At 36.1% G+C, this 21,619-nt stretch overlaps 1 long non-coding RNA gene across 1 annotated transcript; it reads left to right on the forward strand.

The window, feature by feature from the left end:
• Positions 1 to 209: 209 nt before the first annotated feature.
• On the forward strand, positions 210 to 13,957 carry LOC136019454 (uncharacterized). Its single transcript, XR_010614889.1, has 3 exons — positions 210 to 312; positions 12,197 to 12,468; positions 13,563 to 13,957. It is a non-coding gene; the product is annotated as an uncharacterized LOC136019454 (long non-coding RNA).
• Positions 13,958 to 21,619: the final 7,662 nt, after the last annotated feature.

The raw sequence follows: 21,619 nt of genomic DNA on the forward strand, positions 1-21,619 counted from the left end.
GTAAATCTCTGTTTAAAATATAATATTAATTGACAATTAATACTGGAAAAGGAATGTCTCATTTGTCTGACTGAAATCTACCCCTGGAAAGAATCGATTTTAACATCTTTCACATGGTGCTAGTAGCCTGGCAGCACCACCTGATGTTGATAATGCTGTTAAGAGAGTGGGTTTGAAAGTCAACCAACATTGAGTATCAGTTCCTTTTGTCCTAGCACTGGCTCTGGAAAAGCAACTATCTCAGTATCAAACTTCTGTGATTGAATTTGCTCATCTCTTCATCAGCAGCTGATCCAACTTCATTTGTTGCAAGTACAAATTTTTTTTTATATGTTTAAAAAAAAATCAAATTATGATATCTGGAAATAAGAGGAAAGAAAAATACAGTTTTTCTGAGGTATATTTAAGTAACATGCAGTTTGAGGTGAAGAGTGTATTGTCCTCTGTCACAGCTGAAATATTAGAGGAAAAAGCAGTAGAAGCAGCAATATGGGGGGGGGGGGGGGGGGGCTTGTTGGTTTTAGTTTTAAGTAAGAGGAAATTATAGGACTTTGATTTCTTTGTTGGTGTCTGTGTGTGTCCCCCCCCCGTCCCCCCCCCAGGAAAAAAGAAAAATAAAAGAGAAAGGAGTTCTATACCGCATTTCATTTATTTGGGAATAATAACAAGTCATATCCTGCTGTAACCTAGCATATGTGGGCAGTTCCACAGGGCACTATGGAGACATTTAAACTCTTCTATATGGAATAATTTGTAGTGTCAAGGACTTATACTTTTGTGTTTCTCTTGATATTAAATACAAAGGTTCAGGGTGAAGTTGAAGATTTATGTGACTAAATGCTACTTTTTGCCTTCCTTTATTGTAATGTATAGTATAGCTTTCTAGTTTCTAGTATGATAGCTGGTTTTTAACATAGGCCTATATTTCTGAGAAACACTGAAAAAGACTATGGCTTATCTCTATTTAACAAACATGGGCAGCAAGGAAAAGATTGTTCAAATATCAAACGGAGGACTTGCTCTAGTCTAGTAAAATATTTGGTAACTTGAACAGAGGCCTTGTCAGCCTTATTCAGAACTGTTTTTACAGTGAAAAATTAATGGTTGCACATGGCAGCATTTAAGACAATTTACATTTTTACTGGAATAGTTTTCTGTCAAGAAACACTGCTCTGTTGCATTTAAAGGATGCAATTGAAGTTTGTAGGAGTGTGTTTGTTTCAACATGATACAGAAATAAAGTATATTAATTTCAAATATATTGAACTTGAAATGGCTTACAGTATTCAAACTACTGTTTCCAAGTCATGAGCTTGGGAAATTGCTATTGCACATAATAAACCCTTTCTCTCTACCTAAACACAAAATTCATGTTAAAATGTTAGTATTTTATGTGTTAGTATTTTATGCAGATATTAATTTGATAGTCAACCAGCTTTACTCAGTGTAAAATCCAGACCAGTTCAATTTCCACTGGCAAAGTCTCTCACACTTTCACTGCATAAGAGATTGGGAGCTCTCTGCTTTTCTTTCTGAACTAATAGAGAAGAAGCTGTGCTTATCATTACCCTACCATCACCTGTGCATGGTATTGTTGGGATATTAATCCATCACATATGCTTTCTAGAGAGAGAACTGTTAGAGGATTCTGACTCTAGCCAGCAAACCTCCTTATGACATCAGAGAGAAGAGATGATTCAGGCTGTTGAAATTCTTCCATTAACTATGTGTGTTATTCTTAAAAGAATAGCATATTTCATTTTTGTTTTAAGAAAGACAAGGAGATCCTCCTAGAAGAAGGATGTGAAACTAATACAGTTAACTTTGTGGCAAGTGCCATCTTTCCCTCAAACCTGTATAAACGTGTTGTTTTGTACTTTATTATGATAATCATTGTGATGATGATTATTAATGCATTGATGCATTTTCCTGCCATGAAAAAAAAATGTGAGTAAAGCAAACCTGAGGTACAACACAACAGTGGGTGAAGGTGGCTGCAGCTAAACAGTCTGATAGCAAAAGCTGGAGCTTATTTCAGTGAAATAACCTTATGTATAAGGTTATTGGACAACCCATGATTCTATTCAGCCTGGTCGCTTCTGTTTAATTTTTGTGTTTGTATGATTTTCTGGATTTCTGTTTTGTGATGTGCCAAAGTATTCTCAAGGGAGAACATAAAGTAGAGCCCTTCAAATGGACTTTGAAAATTAGGGCAGAATTTTGTGTTTGAGAAAGCAGTAATGATGAGCTTGAAGAAGATTATTAGACCAGAGACAAGCTAAGCAGTGTATCTTGTCAGAACCCTTTTAAATGCTTCTGAAAAAGACTTGAAAGTCATCAATACCCAAGAGGAAGACAGGATCAAGGCATGGACAACAAAGGTGGATACCAGAAAATTTAAGACCATTACATAACTTAAAAAAGGGTATTTGTATGTGTTGGGGTGTTGCTTTTATACATCTTAAGGAGAGAGGGGAAGTTGGAGAACAAAATCATACCAATTTGTATCAATAGACAATCTAATGTTCAGTTTTCCTAACAACTAACAATCCAACACTTACACAGACACATACTACTTATCTATTCATAACTCTGTTCTATGTTTAGCATTTGTCTCTTTCAGTTTCATGTTCTTCCCCTTTGAAATACACTGTTTCTACAGTAACGTCAGCAGTTCAGGCAACAATAGGTTACCCTGCTACAAGTATACCAAGTCAGCTTGTTGAATGCACTTTACATATAGAAAGTGAGTTTTGAACTTAGCATAAAGTTAAGGTGAGGAGCATTTTAATGATACTTCTCATATTAATGAAGCATTTCAGTAGTGAAAAAGGACCTTACTATAAAAATGAAATATAATTGTGTATTGTACAAAAACGCTCTGAGAAACTATGACTGTCATGCTGGTGCATTCCAAGGCTTTTTAATAAATTGAGAATCAAATTAGGGCTGTGAGAGCAGTTCTTAGTGAAAATAGACTGAAGGAAAATGAACAACTTTTGTTGCTTTATGGCTATTCAGTCTGTCCTCTTAGCAAAATGTTGGAAAATTGCTAAATCTGTCTGTTTTTAAAAAGAATGTTTGAGACAGTAATAATCCTGCTACTAATTTTAAGGCTGTGAATATTATGAAATTGTGTTCTGGGTCATTGTTGAAATATCACCATGATTGCAAAAACAATAAAAAAATCCTCACTGGCAAATGACACCTAAAGAAAAATCTTTGCATTTTAGAAATTAAAATTTAATTAATTCCTATGTATTTATAAATGATCCAATATAAAATGCTGGGCTTTCACCTGAAAATTATACACATGCTTGTGCTCTCTTAAGCACTTAAGATCAGGAATTCTAACAGTTTTGTAACTTAAGCTTATTTTATGGTTGAAATGGACCTTTAGGAAGATGGTTATAGGTTAAAAAAAATTTAACACATAACTCAAAATAATTCTAATTTTCCATTGTAACATCTGAGGAGACTCAGCTGCTGAGATGGCAGCAAATTTTAATTTTAATAGAGTATTTCTGATATTCAACTTCCAGAAAAACTTGTAAGATTAATTTCAATAAATATACCGACTTAGCTTATGTTCTAATTTTAAATAATCAGTGGAAACTACTTAATGTTGTAAACATTGAAGTTTTTCCAGTTATGAGGTTTTTGTTTTAGTGCAAGTATTTTTTTCCTATCAGTACGTTTTTTTCAGATTGTACACTTATTTGCAGTAACTTCTCAGAACTATGAAAAATGAAAGTGTGTTTCCATACAGATTTTATACTTTTGCACCTGGCAAAACCGTGATTTTTCCACTTGATTTGGGAACTGGAATGAAAGCATGGGACTTTTGTTTTAGCTTCCTTTCATAAAGAAATGAAGCTTATATGATTGTTTCACTTGCTTCACAAGTCAGCGAGAACCTTAAAAGTAATTAAGTTCCTAAAGAATATTATTATAACAATTAGTGACACAGAATTCATTTTGCAGAGGAAGAGATTCGGTGCAGGTGTTGATCATAGATACTTGGAGGTACCTAGGTAGCTGATGCTATCGTGGATGTGAGAAAGGGAATTTAATGTATTATGGTGGAACTATAGGACACAAATTCACACAAAATTTGCCTTAATTACTTTCACAGTTTTCTGAAACTCTCCCTTGTTTCTAAAGCAATGAACCAAATATGCCATCTCCAAAGAAGATCGAGACTCCAAAGAAAAGATCAGAGTAATATGTACAAGTTACTCCTGAGGAGATTCTGATTGGAAGCTAGAGGAAAATTTTTCACATTGAGAACAATCAGCCATTGGAATAATCTCACCAGGAAAGTGGTGGGCACTTTTAAGATTCAGCTGGACAGAATGCCGGGCCATCTAGTAATTTTTTGCCAAGAAATGTTGGGCCAGATAATCCTTGGGGACCCTTCCAACCTGGTATTCTATGATTCTGTGAAAGTCTATGATCTTAAGAGATATCCTTAAATGAGCAAGATAGGGCTAGAATTCATGCCTGACTTGCTATGAGATTGTTAGAACAAAGGTTAAAAGTGTAAAATTCTCTGGATTCAGCTGATAGGGTTGGGTTTTTACAATGTTTTGGGGTTTTTTGCAGTTGTAGTGCTGCAAAAATTAATATTCAAAGGACCTCATTCTTTCCCATTTGATTAAAGAAGATACACTTCTGTATTGCTGCTTAAAGTTAATGGCCCCTTTCTCTTATTCTCTTTCATCTAGAAAGAGCAGCAACTTCCTTTGGCCTCACCAAAGTGACTTAAGATGCAGCCTCCGGCTTTAGGCTCTTGGGAGTCCCTAGCTGAAGCTAAAACACAACTAATCTCTCCTCAATTTGTGCATGAGATGAACTGAGTCATTTAGCTTCCTGACTTTCTCCTCATATCCTAAGGGCAAGTAATTTCTTGGTTATTGCTCTGAAACTGGCTTTTCCTCTTCCTTCCCTACCCTTCCCCTCAGAAACAGTCTGGAAGTAAAACTTCTAAAGAACTTTGTTGCATTCTGATTTTAGGCTGTGTTTTGCTGTCTTGGGGACTAACATAGATGTAGATATTCTACACACAGATGTAGATATTTATGTCTAAGTCATAGACAGATTTTGAGCTAATTTCTGCTTCCTTATTTTCCAGCGTAGCACGATTTGTCTTTCTTTGTGCCTCTCTTTCTTCTTCCCTTAAGTAACAAATACATTTTATGTGCAATATAAAAGACTTTATTAAGAGTTTGGGCCTAGAGACCTTAAAAGTCTCTGAATTTAGGAACTCCGAGTTTCCTGGGGCCAGAAATTTGCCTCCAGGATGCAGAACTACTACAAAGTCTTGCTTTTCCAACATTTTTCACTGTACTCCAAGCTTACTCTCTGCTAGTCAAATCCCAGAGCATGGACTGATGCATTAAGTAAGGATTTTGAGGCACAAGTGATTGCTGGTTGTCCAAGAAGGCTGTGAATGCTCCATCCCTGGCAGTGTTCAAGGCCAGGTTGGACAGAGCCTTGGGTGACATGGTTTAGTGTGAGGTGTCCCTGCCCATGGCAGGGGGGTTGGAACTAGATGATCTTAAGGTCCTTAAGCTCCTTTCCAACCCTAACTATTCTATGATTCTATGATATAAGATTGTTTTGAAAGATGACATGAAATTAAATAAAACCAAGTGCAACATTTTCTTGCAGGAAAGGCCAAGGGGAGAGGTAAAGGTGTGTGTTATTATTATCACAAACATGAAACTCTTGGAGTGACACCAGAGGAGGGTCACAAAGATGATCAGAGGGCCAGAGAACCTCTCCTATGAAGACAGGCTTAGAGAGTTGGGGTTCTTCAGCCTCGAGATGAGAAGTCTCTAGGGATACCTTAAAGCAGCTTCCAGTGCTTAAAGGGGCCCCACAAGAAAGCTGGAGAGAGACTTGTCACAAGGGCATGGAGTGATAGGATAAGGAGTAATGGCTTTAATTTGAAAGATGGTAGATTTAGATTAGATATTAGGAAGAAGTTCTTCACTATGATGGTAGTGAGACAATGGAACAAGTTGCCCAAAGAAGCTGTGACTGCCCCATCCCTGGCAGCATTCAAGGCCAGGCTGGATTGGGCTTTGAGCAACCCGGTTTAGCAGAAGGCGTCCCTGTTGATGCCGGGGAGGTTGGAACTAGATGACCTTTAAAATCCCTTCCAACCCAAACCATTCTGTTATTCTTTCAGATGTCTATGAGAAGTTTCTGCATGTTAACATTTGTAGTAACTGCAGCTAATTAGTTCCCTGCTGAAAAATTGTTTTCTTCTTAGAAGAACCCAGGTAGTGAACATGAAAGATTGTTTTGGTAAATACATTCCATTGGAAAAAAAAACATTCCTCAAGGATACAGCTCAGGTCAGTGTTTGCAAACTGGTCAGTTACATGGAAATATTTAAAGAAAATGATCCTATATGCACTAGCACTGGTGATCAGTTGGCTTGTTATAAACAGTACCAGAAACCAAGTGCCTGCATTGTACTTTATGCTAGTTACAAATGCTTTCAGTAAATTTATCAAAACGGCAGACAGAATAGAAAGAAAACAAAAATGTACAGGCATGAAACTAAATGTGTTCAAATTTGATTTTGTTCCAAAGAGTTAAAAAGGAAAAAAGGAATTGAGAGGCAAAAGGATTTTTTTCACAGTATTGTTATTGGATTATTTCACATCTTATTTTCTTTACTTTCTGAATTTTTTCTTTCCTTTTGTTTGGATTACTTTTAATGTGACAAAATCAGGTGTTCTGGTAGGTCATAAGACTTTAAAATTATAGAACCTTAGCTGAAAGTAACTGGAGAGGTTCTTTTATAAGTCTGATTCCCCAGGCTTTGTCAGATATGTTTATTAAGTACTGAAAAGGTTTGAATTAAAAAATATGTTCTAACACAAAAACTGGGTGTCAGAAAGATATTTGCAATTCTCATCCAACAGCTCTGGAGTTACTTGCACGAAACTCTTTGCCCTTTATGGACTTGGTCCCCTGTCTGAAGTAATATTAGTGCATATGTCTTGAAATGAGTACTGTTAATGACCATGGTAATTAGGCAACTGGGCACAAGGGGAATGCAATCTTCCACTTGCTTTTCCCTAGCTAGTCCTCTCTAAACTGCAGTTCTCAGCATGGGCTTTGGGCTGTACATGGGAACAGTGCCTCTGTGCATTTATTTAAAGCTTCTCTTCAACAAGTAAATTTACAGCACCTGCTCAACAGAGATGCTAGTTAGTGCTCCATGTATCTCTTTGCGAGGTCTCAGAAGATGTCTCCACTGGGGTGTTGAAATGAGACAGGCTCAGGAAAATGGTAGTTACAGTCCTCTTTTGAAGGCCATGTGACAGCTGTCAGAAGACATTCTTGCTGAGCAGCTGGACGTTTTATTTTTACTTCTTTGTCCAAGTACTTTCCGAAGTGTTTTGAATTTATGTGTCTTGGCATGCTTCCTTGGACACAGCTAGCTATACTGAATCATAATGTTAATGTGGAATCGGAACTTGCAGTTATGAAAGATCCTGATCAAGGATAAGTAATAGCATAAGGTTTAAGCATTGCAGAGGTGCATGATGCAAACATCCATGAAATGGGCTGATTGAGTAGTCAAGAAAGCAGAGTCTGATGAACGCCACTTCTTGATGTGAAGGCCATAGGTATAACTTACCCAGCTGTCGTAAATATTACTAAAATTCACTGGGGAAGACTACAATTATCTGAAAGAATATCTTTAAATATGTGTTCCTGGGGCACCCATACTGTCATCAATTAAAAATGAATTCATATGCACAAATATAATTGCCAGTGTGAACTGTGAAAACATGATGACAGTGGCTGATTTTCTGTTGTAATTCTGGACCATTTCCCATTCTTTAATCAAAGACATTTACTGACCCAGAATTATATTAAAACCAAACAGTTTTCTATATGACTTTCCCACAGTGTTCTAGAAAAAATAATGTTTAAACAATTTCATCCCTAGTGTAAAACCTTGTTATATTTTTTTCCCCTCATCAGGTAATAAAAAGAGAAATAGACCCAAATCTGCAACAGTAGAGTATAATTTCTTTTAGGATTAATGTAGTGCTCTTTGTGCATGTACTGATGCTATCACATTGTCTTGTAAACATTATTCCTATTGTCTCATTTATATCAGATATTACAAGTAGTCTTTGTTTCATTCTTCTCAACTGCAAGCTCTTTATAGAGGGACTCTCTTACTCAGTAGAGTGCCTAACAGAGGTGTTTAATATAGCTTGGCTCTTGAGTATGATCACAGTTAGCTATAGATTAATAGCACAGTTAGATTGTGTGGTGAATAGAATGGTTCCTAACCTTACCATAGATAAGATTAATCACTGACATTCACTCTTCAATCTCATTTATCACCTCTAAATACCTCTGTCTTTCTCCTTGTACTGTCTTTTCTCACTGTTGTCTTAACTGTCTTGATTTTTAGTACCCTGTAAACCACCAAGTCTCATTTTGCGTGGATCTTACTCCATTCTGCTACTTGGTTTTACCTTTGAGATGTTACTAAGGGCATGGTTGACAGAGGACACAACTGGGCTCAATATCTTGTTGGTGCCTTAGTGAATGTCACTGCTTAATTGCAAAGTGAGAGCAATGATTTTGCCATTTTTAATAAGTCTTGGTACCTCTTAACGAAATGTGCTAAATGAGAGTTAAATATTATAAAGTTGCTACTCGAAGCTGCAAGGAACGTTTGGTCGGACGATGCAATATATTTAGTATTACTCTGCATGTGTTGAAAGACTCTTTAAAGTAAAAGGGAGATCTTTCTATATGAATATAGGAATCCTGAAATAACAAATGTTAACATATGTTGAATTATGGAGTAGCTAAAGTTTATACAATTAATCTCTGCCGTTCATACCCTCCATGAAATTGAAAACATTAATTAATCTGAAGGTCTGAAGGAGCTTCAGTATCTAACATCGCATCAATATTCTTTGCACCACATGGTGAGAGAAAAGATTGCAGCACTGTATTTCTCTAGTGAACAACCAATAAGAGGCTCCTTTTATGTACATGATCTTATATTGCTTCTGTCCCAACTGTTCTCTCCTTTCCACCCACTACCATCTGCACCCAAAATAAAAATAATTCACTTCTGTCTATTTTAGTGGTTTATATTTGGAGATCATCAGCTAAATCTGAAGGTAAAAGCATCCTCATGTAATCTGTCACCACTACTACCAGTACTAGTGTCTCAGAATACTTTCTGGAGGGGTCAAGGACTAATAGGGATTCTAAAGAAACTGCCAATACCTATTTTCTTAAATGTGCATTTGTGTGCACTTACGAAGTTTTCATAGGTCTGAGAATACTTTTGGGGCATAGGGAATAATATTCCAGTCCAGTTTTACGTCTGAAGAAACCAAAGTGCAATCATAGCTAATGATTCTCCCGATCATTCTGTGGCTATGGGACAGAACTGGGAACAGTTACCATGAAAGCAGGCTGTTTGCTATAAATGTACTACCATAAACTTGGTTGTTGCAATAGCAAACTTCTTACAGCAAATCACGTGCTAAGATCTTTAAAGGCTGAAGCCCTGTTTTTTTCAAAAGTGGGTCATAAATCTATGCTATAATTCATGATATGAATGTTTCAGAATCCCTGATTTGTGTACTGATAGTAATGTAGTGACAAAAACACAGGGCAGAGTGTTATTTCACAGCAGCTACTGGTATACTGCTGTATGCTGTACTTGGTGATTATAATTGCGTGAGAATATGTGTCTGAGTCATATAGTTTTAAACCTGCTTTGTTGTGTCTCTCAAAATTGAAATCTACCTTTTAGGTGTACAAGCTTCCCTTTAGGAACTCTGGACACAGAAGTTTTATTAACTTGCTAAAGAACTTAGATTCTTAGATCCTGTTATATCTGCTGTTTGGTTATGCATCTAAGGAGCTTTCCAAGTTTCAAAATAGGTGCCTGTGTCTTTTGCACCACCTAAATGGAAAACACCAGTCTGCCAAAATCTAGTCAGTTCTTACCAAGTTGTCTAGAGTTTGTGGCAAAACTTGTGCAAAATAAAGGGACAGAGAAAATATTATATCACTTAATACCTTGGGTATTCACAAACTGATTGGAAAAGCTGCATTCCAGTTACCCCTCAAGTGCCTGCTTAGGTAAAATTTGTATAAATGTCTAAATTTCAGAAATTAAACTGTAACATAGATCTAAAAAATTGCAGTCAGTAAAATAGAAATTGTTATGTGGTACTTACAAAGTTTAAACAAACATATTTACCATAAGTGACCAATATAATCTTCTTATGGACAATCCTGAATAAGTTTGATTTGTTCCCCTGAAAGGGTGAAATTTCTCTCTTTAGAGCAAAATCTTGGCCCTACAGGGTCAACAGGGTTCTTAATCTCTTTCCTGTTGACCTTAGTGAAGCCTAGCTGCTTCTATTCAAATAGGATATTAAAAGTGTCTTGGAAGAGGACATCCAAATCCAATTATCTTGTGGAATGATTATATTTCCTACAAACTTGCTGTGTATTCTCTTTTGTATCTTTCTTAATCTTATATTGAGCCACAAATAAACCAAGATAATGATTTTGTCATATTTCATAGAATCATAGAATAGTTAGGGTTGGAAAGGACCTTAAGGTCATTTAGTCTCAACCTCCCCGCTACGGGCAGGAACACCTCCCACTAAACCATGTTGCCCAAGCCTCTGTCCAACCTGGTCTTGAACACCGCCAGGGATGGAGCACTCACAACTTCCCTGGGCAACCCATTCCTCACCACCCTAACAGGAAAGAACTTCTTCCTTATATCCAATCCGAACTTCCCCTGTTTAAGTTTTAACCCATTACCCCTTGTCCTTTTACTACAGTCCCTAATGAATAGTCCATTCCCAGCATCCTTATAGCCTTGCTTGAGACACTGGAAGTTATTTATGGCTGGACATTATTAATGTATTTAGAATGAATCAAAACAGCATTTGCCAGACCAGTGACAGCTTTTGTTTTAGGGAGGACTTCTGGTCTAACTGTTTTAGGACCCTGTATTCACTAATAAAACATAACACTACAAACATAGAAATTATCTGGAAAGCAGTGGGATGCTCCTTTAACAAAGTTATCTGCATGTAATAATGAAGAAATTGGTTCACTACACAGTCATTTCAGTGTTTCAGAAAATCAAATCTAACAATTAGTACGCACATAATTTTCAGATTAATTCCAGTGCTCTAACTTTGAAAGATTATTTTGGCAACCAGTGCAGCAATGGGGATATTTTGTGGTTGGGCCCACAGTTGTTTTCTGGTTTTTGTAATGTAATTCACACCACAAATTAAAAAAAACAGATGTTATCTAACTCTGTTTTTATCGGTTGCCCAGGGAGGTTGTGAGTGCTCCATCCCTGGCAGTGTTCAAGGCCAGGTTGGATGAAGCCTTGTGTTGGATGGTTTAGTGAGAGGTGCCCCTGTCCACGGCAGGGGGGTTGGAACTAGATGAGCTTAAGGTCCTTTCCAACCCTAACCATTCTATGATTCTATGATGGATGTTAATTATATTACTTAATATACAACTAAGAAGTACCTAGTCTGGTGGTGAGGGCATGGTACAAAACAATTCAGTTGAGCTGATATTTATAATTCAGCATGATGTCTTCATTATTATTATTAGGTCTTGATACCTAATTCATGATCAGACTTGCTTTCCATTCTTTTGATGATCAGTACTGGAGAGAGAGATCTGTGGAAGTGCTGTCATTTTGGGAGACATACTGTATTTCTGCAGCACCTCTTTGATTAAGGTTCTGACCCATCAGTTGTGTTCCAAAGCACTACTGTGGTAGAAATAATCAACAGTTTGTTCAGTCTGAAAAATACCTCTCTAAATGTTCATCTGTAGCTGTCTTGAATTTAAGCAGCACTGCGGTGCTTTGAGCTGGCAATCCAAACATCTTCATTTAGAAACAAAACACCATACGGTATAATCAACTCACCACAGTAATTTTCTCCACTGCAGTATCGTTAAAGAAGTATTATAGCATATAAGGAGGAAACTAAAATACACTTGACCAATGGGAAGACCACCAATCTTCTGCAGTCAAAGCTATTTTTACTTATTTTGCTGCTGTAATGTCTGAATGCTTCACTGTCTAAATACATTCTCCTAACACGTCCTCTGTCTGCTTGTACATTTTGAGCAGGATCTGAATTAGGTGTTCATGTTTGGAGAATCAAACATTGCAGACTGTCATCACCATCTCCAAGGGTGGCCTAATTCTCTAGTATCAAAGGAGTCTCTGGAGGTAGAAACTGAACCTGGAAATTCCAGTCATGTCCAGAAAGCCAGAGGATTGCAATCACTGCTGTGGAGTGTCTTCTTCCTGCATGGCACCATTTCATTTCTGTGAAATTTCTGTTGTGCCAAGATTCAGATAGAGACCAGTGATTCAGAAGGTGTACAAGCAGGGAGAAGGTATAGCAGATACTTTTATTTTGGCTTAAACTTTAAGTTAATACAATTTGGTAATTAATTTCATGTTACTGCTTTCAATATCTCCTCTGTGCTTGGGAATTCTTCCTTTACAGAGCATTCTGAATGGGGGAAGCAGCTGAAACGTTCTTTTTGTGACTTGTTGCTATTTAATGTGTTAAGCAATTTGAGGGTAGGAGACTCCTTAAAACTTATACTTGAGATTCATAATATGGATTATTTTTTTTTCCTTTTTCATTTTATAAAATGTTACCAAATTACCCCAGAAGAGGCTGGAGAGTTACCTTGGTTGTAAATTGGTTGATACAAACCAGTACAACCAGCACTGAAATTTACTTGGCAAAAGAAATACCTTTATATAAATAGCTGAGCACAAAGGTGTTAAAAGTGTTCTGCTTTTTCAGCAATACAGTAAGTCAGCTGTAGTCATGAGTGATTCTCCCTTCATAACAATGTAAACCAGTGTAGGAAAAAATGCTTAAAACTGATGTAGAGTATGAACACGCGTTTTTAAACTATTTTCTACTGATGCAAGAAGATGGCAACATTAGAAGTGGAGAAAACAGAATGGCATTTTTTCTTTGGGAAGTTCAGCAGAGATTCTGTTGATCAGAAGCTACAGAAAATAGTTTTTGAGAGAATTGCATGCTTTTAAATAGTCTGAAAGCTAAATTATTAGGTCATTTTTGTCAATTTTCCCATTAAAACTGCCATTTATGTTTTCTGCCAGACACTGCATAATAGACAAAGTCATTCTCACTGGTGCTAGAGTCTGTTGTCTTTGTCATAAATTCTTTCTCAAGACTAGGCATATCAATGCTGCAGTTAGGGTCAAACTAATAGAAACAAGCATAATATCAGGATGTAAAACCCTTTTCATTTATTCCTTATTTAGTTAGGGCATCTGTAGCAAGACAAAAGCTATTTAAAAGAAAAAAGCATGCTGAAATGACAGCCTATGAATGACTGCTGCAAGGCAAATTGAAAATAGATTTGATTTAATAATGTGCTTAGTACTCAAGCACTGCAACACTTTATTATTTAAAATTACTTGCTCTTTACACATTATCTTTCAGGCCAACAGCAGAGAAGGAAACACCATATACTCCTTATGCATGAACCAGGAAATCAAATAAAGGTGTTAATCCTCAAAATACTGGAGCTCAAAACATCTGCAAATCAAACTAAAAAACGCTGAAATCTCTCTGTAATTAAAAATCCAAGCCCATTATACAAGCAAGCAAGAGGGAAGAAACAAGCGGGTTGGGGATTGGTTTTGGTTTTGTGTGATGTTGTAACACTGTTACTTTTGTGTTTGAATCTAGATTGAATATGGAATGTTTTTTTCCAACTTAAGAGCCTAAATCTTATCCTTTCTTTATTAATATGTGTAAGATTTTGGGTATAGATATGTAATAAATTCATTATATCAAACTTATGAAGTAAAGACACTAATGTATTTCTGAGAATATTTTCCATGAGGCATTTTCTTCTGACTAAACAACATCCCTTTAGTTTCATGTGAAAAGCTGGACAATAGATCTGTAGTAACATTAATATTTTGGAAATATGAATTTCTAAATTACAAGCTTCAAGTATGGCAAAGCACATCGATATAAACCACCAGCAAGGAAGCTAGCACCCCCGTGTTGCTTACCTGGCAAATCAAAGAAAGGAGGAATGTATAAATTGTAATTATCAACTGACATCACTTAGAAGTAATTCAGTATTTGATTCACATAACAAATTTTAGAACAAATTCAAGTAATCATGAATATGTTTGAGAAAGTATGACTCCTTAGAGGAAAAGCTTTTTAGCTATGTAAATGATTCTTAGCAGTTATTCACAAAGACATTCTCAGAATATTAGCATCCAAACTTGATCCAGAAAGCTTGCAGTTGAGCTTTCCACTGAAATGAGAAAAGGATCAAACATATATCAGACTTTTATAGTGAATTCTACCTTCTTATACAATTATTCTTCTGCCTTTAATAAAAATAGGGAAAGTCTGGGAATCTGTTCTTAATAATAGCGAAATCTCCCAGTAGGTTGGGGGAGACTTAAAATTAGGTCTAAAGTTCATTTATGAAGTGACACAATGCAAGCTACTAAACACAGGTCTCATTTATGGAAATCAGGAAAATTGAACTGAATGAAAATGCCGGGGCAAATATTTAAAACTACTGAAAACAGTTTCAAGACAGTGTCTGTCACCTTTGACACAAAGCTATATAGACTTAATTTAAGTAGTGGCTGAAAGGGCGTGTGATTTGTTGAAATGACAGTGAGACACGTTGCAGCTGTGTGTTATTTGGTACAAATACAATCCTACAGTCAATCAAATTTAAATTGAAAATCTGGCTTATGGTCTTCAACTTCTTCATTTGGAAGTGTGCTCAGATTCCCTCATACTGGAGAAAAAAGGGTTACAGGGTTCCCAAGCTGCTCATCTGTAAATTTGAAATAAGTTTTTTATAGGCCTATCCCTTCCAAAAGCCTGGGAGAAAAATTGTAGGTAAAGTGAATAATCCCGCATAAGTACTGGGTGAAATAGCTGGGGTTTGTTTTTCTTTTCTTACTTCTTTTTAGAAGAAAGGCAGGTAGAAAAGAGGTGCCACAGAGACTGAAATGGTCCATGGGTTAAGAGTGAGAATAGGGCTCCAGCGTGGCTTTTCTTAACAAAAGCTGTTAAAAAGTTGGCATCTTCTAGGAAGGTATGCCAGCAAGAAGAGGCATCTTCTTCCTTCCTTCTAGACAACTGCCTACAAAATTCATGTGAATCATAAGTATGAAAGGAAGCATAGCTATCATATATGAGTGAAAACGTTTAAGCTTGCATGAAGCTTGGCAATTTACTTAAGATTTTGAGCTGGGCGGCCCAGAATGGAAAGAAACAAAAGCTGTATGGGAGACTTTCAGGCCACGCTAAGGAGAAGACATGTAATATGCTGACCAGTACAAGATTTTCCTGTGCAGCTATTTTTCTTTCACATGCAAAGCAGATTGATGAAATAGCTGCTCTCAGACATAAAAAGTAAGATCTCTCCTAATTCAAATAAAAAGATGCACTTAAAAACTGCTAGATTATTTAAGATTTTCCCCTTTTATTTTGGTATTCTGGAAACATTTTGTTCATTCGTATGTGGCTCACTGGAAGACCATAGAAGAGTATGATACTCTGATATTGCAGATGTTACATATGCTAGAGAACCGTGGAGTTACTCAATTTATTATGAATATATTTAATTACTACTTGGACAGAATTTGATGATGTGAAGAACCTGCGTTACACAGATCTGAGATAAGAACTTCAGATGCATGTTACAATGTCTAGATTTTCAGGACATTTTGTACTGGGGATTTTAGTCTTTTCCATTAAAGATGCATGTCCTAATCCTACAATCCTTCAGGCAGATGTATCTGCATGCTCAAGCAGAATATATTAAATCCAATAAATGAAAATACCTGTTCACCTAAATTTATTCATTTATGTTACTGTTTCTTAGTGTTCAGACTCTAGGTTATATATATTTGACAATATATATTTGCATAGGTTTATTGCTTCATAGAACTGAGAAGCTGTGAAATTGAGCTGTCAGGTGTTTTGCTTTGGTTTTGTTCATTCTTTTGTTTACAGTGGGGAAAAAGAAGAAAACAAGGTAGCAATAAAGAATGAATACATGTAGTAAAGAAAGTACTGCAGGAGGAGGGTATTTCCAATCCATTACTTCTTAAAAGAAATGACATATTTCTTCAGGCTAAGTTGTTCTTTTTACATAATACTTAGAACTGAATTCTCTTTTCAAAATAGGGTAAAAATATCTTCCTTGTGGCACAGTTGATGACAAAACTCCTATTCCAGTTTCTAAAACACTGGATGATAAAATACTTGTATACTTGCATTGCTTAGGAGTAGCAAAATCCATAACATCTTGAATAACTTTTTCTCACCAGAAGTTATGTTTCATTTTTTTTCTTTCACTTTAAAAAACTCTCCTTTTCATGAAATTACCTAAATCACTGATGTGGCAGAAAACAGCCCAAACAAACAGAACTGAGTTTAATGAACAGCCATTCCCAGAGAAGGGTTTGGGATACCTCCTGATTTAGTTCAGTGCTTGGAGAAGGTGAAACATTTGTCATTTATGCAGACTCCAGCAATGGTATTGGAACATATTGTGTGTTGAAAGATAATGTGATGTATTAAATGTTAGTGGTACAAGTTTTGTTATTTGTCATTTAGTTAGTGCCTGAGTGGTTTAGTAACAGATGATTTAGAGTTATGTGTAACAATGGAATGGATATTCACTCCTTGATAATTTTAATGCACAAATTTGCAGGACAGATAGAACTAGGTGGAATGGCCAGTAATGGCCAACGTGGTCTCTGTTTTTCTATAACTACATCTCCAAGCTGTTTCTGAATATAGCCTTCAAAATGGTATAGATAAGGGAATGTAAATAATTCTTAGCAAATAGGATGCATAAATTTTCCTCCTTAATATTGTATTTAAAATTAATGAATGATAATTCACCTGTGTACGATAGTTTGAAACTGAAATATTTTCTGGCCCATTTTCTCATTATTAGGCATTCACTACAAGTGGATTATATATAAAATAGTTGCAGTTCAACCAGATTAAACACTGATATTCAGCTGTGTGAACTGATACGTGTAACTGTAAAAATAATTTAACTTTCTGGCACAAATACTGTCTGTTGCTTGTTTTAATACCTGTCCTGTATTCAGACACATTCTCTTGCTGTTAATATTTAAGATCTTCTTAAAATTCCTTCCCTTGGTAACCTTGACTATGCGACTTTAACAGCCCTGCAGGCTTTCAATAGTAGGTGGAGTATGGTGGTAGGAGTAAGGAATTATTGGCTGAGGATGGGAAAAGATATGTGGATCACTTCTCTAACTGATGTTAAAGAAGAATTTGCCATTGCAGATGTGCTTTGTTGGTTTTCAGATAATCCCATCCTTTCTATCCCCTATGAGATGGGTCTGTTTCTCAGAATTGGGGAACCTCTTAGGTTCTGGCGTTCTGCTTTTGGGAGCTAAATAGAAGAAGAGGAGTTAGTGGAAGAATTTAGTATTTCCTCACCCCTCAAAAAAGCAGACGGATAATTTGCCTCTTGTTCACATGTAGCTTTCTCCACACAACTCAGCTGAAGTTGAAATGCTTCCCTTGCTGGCCCTGTCTTCACTACAACAATTGTATGTGTATGTTTCTTTAGTTATTTTGCTATTGCGTATCTTGTTACAATGTTATCTTTCTTCCCCTTCTTCCTCTTTAAATTCATGTTTGTCTCTTTTGATGAATACATATTGACCTTCCATGATTGCCTTCTGTCCCCCTTTGCTGACTGAATCAGGTGTTTTCAGGCCTGGAACTAGAAATAGAAAACTGAATCTGGAAACCTGTTTAGATACACAGCTGTCCAATATTTCTGACAGAATTTTTGCGCAGGATAATACTGTTCTAATGAAAGAAGTTAGAGCTACAGTTCTAGAATGTCAAAACTCCAGCACCCTCTGAAATAGCTTTGTAAAATTAAATACACATACTGGCCAGAAAAATGCAGCCTGTACTTGAAAGTGTGCTCTGTGGAGAGTGTTGTATCTAAGAAGCCAACCCAAGGCAACTCCACATGCAGTTTCTGATAGTGCAGATGTTTTCCAGTAGCTCATAACTGGTTCTTTGATGCAAATAAATGAGATACTTAAACATGATTAAAATATTTTGCTGATTTGCTAATGCGAATATTGAAAAGTTATGATTAATAAGTTTCACATCAAAAATGTACAGAATTCTAACTACCTTTCAAATGGAAAGTTTTGCTGTCCATCTGATAAAGTTTGCCATTAAAAGTGTAATTATGAACTTTGTCTTAAATGCAGCATCTTAGCAAGTGTGACTCAGTGTTCTATTTCTTTCTTTTTAAACAGAAACTTAGTGTGTTAGTATTTTACAATCCCTGTAGGCATGCAGAACTGCCATAAAGAAGAGAATACAGTGTGTGTACTTACCTGAAAAGCAGCAAATTCTCAGTAATGCATGTCTCAGTGAAGCTGAAGCTGCATTAAGGGTCAGTAAAATTCAAGAGGCAAAGCTTTTAGCTATAAGGAAATTTTAATCCAGTATTACCTCTTTCGGTCCCTATACCATACACATCTTCCTCTGTGGTTTTTAGCGAATTTATTACTTTGTGTGCCATAAAAGTTTTGAAGAATTCTCACTAAGCAGCTGATGTTGTTGCCGGACATCTACTACCTTACTGTAGTTTTTAAAACAAGTGCTGTCTGCCAGAATTTTTCTTGTTTCCTTAATAAATAAGATTGATTACTGGTAATAAATGAATGCAGATTCCAACAGATAATGTCTGTTTTGTAATAGACAAAAAAATTGTCTATGAATGTACATTTCATTAGAAAACACTTCTTAACTTCTTGTGTATCAGAAATGTTTCAGATTTACATTTTCAATTTAGACCTGATTTGAGAGAAATCAAATTGCCTCATTAAGGCTTAAGTCATCAAGAAATTTATGAATGTGTCTTTATGTGCAACAGCATAGGCAGTACACCAATGAGCTACTTCAAATCACAAGATCAAGTGCTTGCATTTCATGTATTTTCACAGAAATGCATGATTTAAATGGTATTTAATCTTTTGCATTATAGTAATGATCAATTGGAGGATAGGGTCCTATTCTCAAACATCTGAAACAAATACAGGTCTTAAAATTCCACTGTGCAAGTTGCTGAGGACATTATCCATCTCCTACTGAAATCAGCAAAAATCAGCTCAGATTTCCAGTGGAATTGAGGGGATCCCTTTCCACATAATGCAGTGGGACTTAGATTAATTACAACAGATGTGGTTGCAAAGCATTATGTTTTCTTATAGCCCTATGATTCTAGCAGTTCAGTGAATCACTCTATTAAATTATATAAATGGTCATGTTGTGATTACATCTTCATTATTTCTATATAGGAATCAATCTAGCCTGAATTTAGGATGTTTTAAAGACTATTTTTTTGTCTCATTAATAAGCAATTTGTGTCATTTAGAAGTAATGACCATATCATTTGTACTAAAAAAACACATGAAATAGTCTTTATATAAAGAACTTACGTTCCTCAGGCACATCAGCATGACAACCAGTTATGCAGATGAATGAGCAGCTTCAAAACAAAAATGAGTCACATAAGTCTAAAAAAAAAAAGGACTATGTATATGCATGATGCATACAAACAAAAAGTATAATGAAAATGTGACTTTGATCTTTAACCGATGTAAGTAATTTATTTACTTTTGTTTGTATAGAGGAAACAAATGCCATGTACTAACGTAAATTATGGCATATTTTCATATATATGTACATTTTGTATATGTGTGCATTCATACATACCCCTTATATACATGGTTTGAATGTGCATCTGTATATCATATGCATGTATGTATACCTTCCTTCTAACTGAAGGAAATACCCTATGAAGAAACTTTATTGTGAACTGAAAGCTCCTGTGCTTTTAGAGTAAAAAAAAAAAAAAAAAAAAAAAGAAAACCAACAAAAAGTAGATAATAATTTTTGTCTAAATTAGGTGCCCAACTCTCATTGAAAAATCATAGAGATTTAAGTTATCTAATATCTTTTGAAAAGTTGTCTGGAAATTTTTGTTCTTCATCTGCTGTAAATTAATGGCCACTTCAAATGACCACTCCTGGCTTAGGGTGTATGTACGCACTTTCCCTTGCAATTTGGGTTATTACTCAAAGAAATGGTTGTTAATGCTTCTGTTCTACCAGATGTTATCACTGCTGTTGAGGTGACCCAAGTCTGACTTGAGGGTTCAGGAGTTCTCTGTTGCCTCATTGCATGAAAGGATGTTGATCTGAAATTGAGTTGCATGCTGCTGCTGGTCGGGTATGTTGCTTTCCTGTATGGCACCCACCTCAGGCTCCCTCCCCTCCCTGGTGGATTAGTTAGTGTGTGCATTTCTGTGTGGTATGTCTTGTCTCAGTATTATTTGTGCTTTCACAGACTGCTGATACAGACTCCTCAAAAGCATGAATGTGTAGCTTATTAGTACTCCTTGATTGAAACCAGAAATTATGATAATCAAATGGTCTTCGTTAACTGCAGATACAAAGTAGTTTATCTCCAAAATCTGACAAAGCATGCCATAATACTTGCAACCAACTATAGTTTAGTACTGAGTAAATTTGTGAGTCAGCTGCTAATATAAAGAATAACCAAGTGGTAGTCTGACAAAGTACAACAAATTAATCAGACTAGCAGTTAAGCAAAAAAATATTATTATATGAAACTAGTTTAGAGATTATGATTTGCTCAGCAGCTCCAAAATGTTTTGGGCAGCTGGAAGCCTGGAAATGTCAACATCCCAGCTACCACAGGTTAGAGAGTGTGGAGAAGGGCTGTGCTTGCATTGATCGTTGTATCTATATGATGCATAGCCAAAAAAAAACTCTAAAAAATTAAAAATAAAATTAAAAAAAAGAACTTCAAGTGCAAGAACTGGACAGGAGGAAACTGTCCCAAAGAAATTGCTATTCCTCTAGACTTTTAACAAGCTTATTATCTGTGAATAACCAGTCACTGAAGTCTCTGGAGACTGTCTTTAAATAAATAGGTACAATGTCTAGTCATTAATTACCTGCCTAGTTTCAAACCAAACTGAGCAATGTTCTAGTGCACATTATAAGTTTCTGGTTTTAATTGAAAACAAACAAGGGTAAACAATGAAACCACATGTTTATCAAGTGCCTATTTTCTGGCATTCAAGAGATATGGTAATTGCAATAGTATAGGAGCTGTTTATCAAGATGTTTTATTGCTGGGTGTTAAACTACACCTCTCTCCCATCCTTGCTCTCATAAAACCACAGCATTGTTGGCAACAGTGGGAAAATATCCCTCCTGAGACCAACAAGTTAGGGCAACAGTGGTAAAAATGTTCCCCTTGAGTCTAGTGAGTCAGTCTGTTTCACAAGGCTTTACTGAATGAGAGATGATAGGGAAAATGCTACAGACTGGTCTGAGGGAAGTGGTTCCAGAGACTGAGAAAGAAAACAATAGTGGGAGCAAATTAGCATTTGATAGATG

Source organism: Lathamus discolor, chromosome 9, assembly GCF_037157495.1.
Source record: "Lathamus discolor isolate bLatDis1 chromosome 9, bLatDis1.hap1, whole genome shotgun sequence".
Classification (NCBI taxonomy): Eukaryota; Metazoa; Chordata; class Aves; order Psittaciformes; family Psittacidae; genus Lathamus; species Lathamus discolor.